The 5,325-nt window shown below is 40.9% G+C and overlaps 1 pseudogene; it reads left to right on the forward strand.

The window, feature by feature from the left end:
• Window positions 1-225: 225 nt before the first annotated feature.
• On the forward strand, window positions 226-4,976 carry LOC109193756 (annotated as a pseudogene).
• Window positions 4,977-5,325: the final 349 nt, after the last annotated feature.

A 5,325-nucleotide genomic window follows, 5' to 3' on the forward strand; every position in this document is an offset into this window, starting at 1 on the left:
GTGGAAGAAGTATTCCTTAGATTGTTGGAAAGTCCGTCAAGAACTCGTAGAAAAGGGTCTTGTTCATTGCTATTTGTGTGTTTTTGTGAGACCATTAGAGTGTTATATTTTAATACACGAGCGGTAAAAGAAGAGTGACTCACCCTAAAACTGAGAGTGTGTGAGGGAGTGAAGTAAGGGCCTTATTTATATTATATATATACATATTTTAGCTTTGCTGTTTTAATGGCGGAGGGTGGGGAGACTAGCGAGCGAAGGGAAACCCAAAATCCAGATGTTAGGTTCATGGTGGACGCGATGAGGGGAGAATTTGACAGGTTAAATAGAAGGTTTGAGGAGATGGATGGTAGAATTGTTGAGATGGAGAGAAACCAGAGGGGGGAAAGGATACAAGATGAAAATAGAGGGAGAAATGGGGTGCAATTTAGGGAACAGAACAGAGAAAGGGAGAGAAATAGAAGACAAAATGAGAGGGAACAAATGAGTAATAGTAGTGGAGAGGAGAGTGAAGAAATAGATGAGAATAGAGAATTTAGAAGGGAAAGAAACAGAAGGGGTAGAAATCGGTGGGAAGAAGTGGATGATGACATGAGGGATGTTCGGCCAATGATCCCTAAGTTTCAAGGGAAAAATGACCCGGAAGCTTATCTAGATTGGGAAAGTAGGGTGGTGAGGTCATTTGAATGTCATAGGTATTCAGAGAGTAAGAAGTTAAGACTGGTAGTCCTAGAGTTTACAAACTATGCTTCTAGCTGGTGGGATAAGATTATAGCTGAGAGAAGGAAGTATGGAGAGGATCATATAGAGTCTTGGAGGGAGTTGAGAATTTTAATGAGGAGGCGATTTGTACCAAGTTGGTACCAACGTGAAATGTATCAGCGACTTGAATATCTTTTGCAGGGTGCTAGAAGTGTTGCTGACTACAATCAAGAGATGGAAAAGCTCATGATCAGGCTTAACATAGATGAAAAGACCGAGAGGTCCATGGCCCGGTTCCTTAGAGGCTTGAATGCAGAAATTCGAGAAGAAGTTGATAGGCAACATTATGTGGAGTATGATGAGCTAGTACAAATAGCCATGAAGGTGGAGTAGTCTTTGCAAAGAAAGAAAAACCGGTTCCACATGAGTTCTTCCTCTTGGAAGAGTAAGGAGGGTTCCAAGGAGAGATTCCAGTCAAGGAATGGCAATGGTAAACCCAAGGAGTCTAGAGACCAAAAAGGTAAGGACTTTGCCGAAGGAAACTCTAGGCCACGTAACATCAAGTGTTTCAAATGTCAAGGAATAGGCCATATTGCAAAAGTTTGTCCAAAAAAGGTAAATATGACAATCAAGAAAGGGAGGATTGTTACTGATTCCGAGCAAAGTGATTCTAAGGAGGAGACCGAAGAGGAATCTGATTCACGTGAGGAGGAACTACTTGAAACTGATAATGAAGAAGTTTTGGAGGGACCAGTTGAGGGAGATGCCTTGATGGTAAGGCGCATGCTCAACATCCAAGCCACCGGGATGAAAGTCAACGTGAAAACATCTTTCACTCAAGGTGTTTTGTTCATGGGAAGGTATGTAGTTTAATAATTGATGGCGGGAGCTGTACTAATGTTGCTAGTACAAAAATGGTGGAGAAGCTAGGCTTGAGCACACAAATCCATCCTACACCATATGCGTTGCAGTGGTTAAACAAGGCGGGGGATATCAAGGTGAATCAACAAGTTTTGATTCCGATAAAGTTGGGACATTATGAAGATGAGATCCTTTGTGACATAGTGCCCATGGACGCTGCTCACATTCTTCTAGGGAGGCCGTGGCAGTTTGATATGAAGGTGTTCCATGATGGTTATTATAACAAGTACATGTTCGAACACCGAGGCAAGAAGATCACCTTAACCCCAATGACTCCGCGACAAATTCACGATGACCTTCAGAAAATGAGGGAAAGAGAGAAAAATGAGAAAAGAATTGAAAATAATAGTGAACAAAGTGTTGAAAAAGAGAGTGGAAGGAAAAGAGAGAAAAATAAAAGTGAGGACAAAGAAAAAACAAAGAAAAATTTCATTGGAAAAAAGAGAGATATTGAAAAAGTAATAAGAGCGGGGAGGCAAGTTTTTCTTTTGTTGTATAAAGGACCCAACGAGGGTACTACTAATCCTAGTCATTTGCCCGAGGCAATGACTTCTTTAATGCAGGAATTCAAAGATGTTTGTCCGGAGGAACTTCCTGCCGGTTTACCACCGTTGAGGGGGATTGAACACCAAATTGACTTGGTGCCGGGAATGCCATTACCGAATAGGCCTGCCTACCGATGTAACCCGGAGGAGACTAAGGAAATCCAAAAGCAAGTTAATGAACTCTTGGCCAAAGGGCAAATCCGGGAAAGCCTAAGCCCGTGTGCCGTTCCAGTTTTGCTAGTACCCAAAAAAGATGGGTCATGGCGAATGTGCGTTGATTGTCGCGCAATTAACAAAATAACTATCAAATATCGTTTCCCTATACCCCGTTTAAATGACATGCTTGATGAATTATTTGGTGCTTGTTATTTTTCTAAGATTGATTTGCGTTCTGGGTATCATCAAATAAGAATTAAGGAAGGGGACAAATGGAAAACAGCCTTCAAGACTAAACAGGGTCTATATGAATGGCTTGTTATGCCGTTCGGCCTGACTAACGCACCTAGTACCTTTATGAGACTCATGAACGAATTTTTACGAGATTTCATTGGGAAAAGTGTGGTTGTTTATTTTGATGACATACTTATTTATAGCAAGAGTCTTAATGAGCATGTTAGACATCTTAGGGAAGTGTTTTCTTCTTTGAGGAAATATAAACTGTATGCTAATCTAAAAAAATGTGAGTTTTGAACTTCGTCGGTACATTTCCTTGGCTATATTGTCAATGCCAACGGGATTGAGGCTGATAGTGCTAAAATTGAGGCTGTCCAGCAATGGCCTACACCGAAAACGGTTAGCGAGGTAAGAAGCTTTCACGGATTAGCGAGCTTTTATCGCCGTTTTGTGAAAGATTTTAGCTCAATTGCTGCACCGCTAACTGAGGTGATTAAAAAGAACGTTGGCTTTGAGTGGGGTGAAAAGCAAGAGAATGCCTTTAATGAGTTAAAAGAAAGATTGTGTAAGGCACCTCTTCTTGCTTTGCCTAATTTTGATGCTGTTTTTGAGATAGATTGTGATGCTTCCGGAGTAGGAATAAGGGCTGTACTAATGCAAGGGGGTAAGCCCGTAGCATACTTTAGCGAGAAGTTAAGTGGGGCTTCCCTAAATTATCCTACTTATGACAAAGAGTTCTTTGCTTTAGTGCGTGCTTTAGAGCATTGGGAGCATTACTTGCGTCCAAAAGAGTTTGTTATACATACTGACCATGAATCATTGAAGTATCTAAGAGGTCAGGGTAAACTTAATAAGCGACACGCGAAATGGGTTGAATTTATTGAGTCTTTTGCATATTCCATAAAATATAAACATGGGAAGGATAATGTTGTTGCTGATGCTTTGTCTAGGAGATGTGCTTTACTCATGTCTCTACATGCTAGGGTTTTAGGCTTTGAGCATTTGAAAGAACTTTATAACTCTGACATTGATTTTGGAGCAAGTTTTAATGCATGTTTAGAGGGAAAATTTGGTGAGTACTCTTTGAATGACGGCTTTCTGTTCAGGAAAGGCAGGTTATGTATTCCTTTGTGTTCCATGAGACAGCTGCTTCTTAAAGAAGCTCATGGTGGTGGACTCATGGGTCATTTTGGGGTCTTGAAAACTCTCGAGATATTGAAGGACCATTTTTATTGGCCCAAAATGAAACGTGACGTGCATAGAGTCTGTGATAGTTGTGTTACCTGCAAACAGGCTAAGTCCAAGGTACAACCTCATGGGTTGTATACTCCTTTGCCTGTAGCCTCTCATCCATGGGAAGATCTGTCAATGGATTTTGTGTTGGGATTGCCGAGAACTGTTCGGGAACATGACTCCATTTTTGTTGTTGTTGACAGGTTCTCAAAAATGGCGCATTTTATTCCATGCCATAAGACTGACAATGCTAGTAATGTCGCCAATTTGTTTTTCAGGGAGATTGTTAGGCTTCATGGAATGCCTAAGTCTATTGTGTCCGACAGGGATGTAAAATTTTTAAGTTATTTTTGGAAGACTCTATGGGGTAAATTGGGCACTAAGCTACTTTTTTCTACTACGTGTCATTCACAAACGGATGGGCAAACTGAAGTAGTGAATCGTACTTTAGTCACTTTGCTTAGAGTTTTTGTGAAGAAAAATCTTAAGTCTTGGGAAAGTCATATTCCACATGTTGAGTTTGCATATAATAGGCATATCCATTGCGCTACTGGATTTTCGCCTTTTGAGATCGTTTATGGACTTAATCCTATTACTCCATTAGACTTAACACCTCTTTCTGTTTCTGATTTTGAAAACATGGACGCCGCAAGGAAGGCAAAATGGGTGAAAGACATCCATGCGAAAGTGAGCCAAAATATAGCAAGACGGAATGAACAAGTGGCTCGACGAGTCAACAAAGGACGTCGGAAGGTTGTGTTCAACCCTGGAGATTGGGTTTGGGTGCATTTGAGGAAGAATCGGTTTCCAGTTCAAAGGCGGAGCAAGCTGATGCCACGAGGAGATGGGCCTTTTCAAGTAGTCTCCCGGATTAACGATAACGCCTACAAGTTGGCCTTGCCAAGTGAGTATGGCGTCAGTACTTCTTTCAATGTTTATGATCTTTCTCCGTTTAATGCAGACAAGGCAGATTCGTGGACGAATCCTTCAAAGGAGGGGGGAGATGTTGAGGACAACGATGATCCATTACGAGTCCTAGTAGATGGTCCAATGACAAGGGCAAAGGCTAAACAATTACAAGATGCCGTTGGAGGGCTGATTAGCACTCAATGGGATATGGATCAATTTGATGAGGACAAGGAGCGGCCGGTTAATCTAATTGGGGTCCAGTTGGAGGGAAATTAATTGAATTGGGCTATGCTGATTACATGGATAGTAAATAAATTTATTGGATTATCCATTAGTATTCAAATAATGAGTAGCATATTATTTCTTTTATAATAAGTAGTCTAGTTATTTGTTTTTAGTTAGACTTTAGTGCTATGTTTGAATTCAAACTATCCATGTCCTAGTCTTTAGGCAAGAGGCATGCTATGGAGCTATATATAACACTCCTAATCTCTTTGTAAAGGACACACATCAGATTTTGAGAAATAGCAAACAAGAGCATTACTTGTGCCTTGCCTTGTTCTTGAGTTCTTCAAGACTTCCCGACTTATCAAGGACTGTTTTCTTCCTTGTGGCGTCTCTTTCT

Source organism: Ipomoea nil, unplaced genomic scaffold (assembly GCF_001879475.1).
Source record: "Ipomoea nil cultivar Tokyo-kokei standard unplaced genomic scaffold, Asagao_1.1 scaffold1919, whole genome shotgun sequence".
In the NCBI taxonomy this organism is placed as follows: Eukaryota; Viridiplantae; Streptophyta; class Magnoliopsida; order Solanales; family Convolvulaceae; genus Ipomoea; species Ipomoea nil.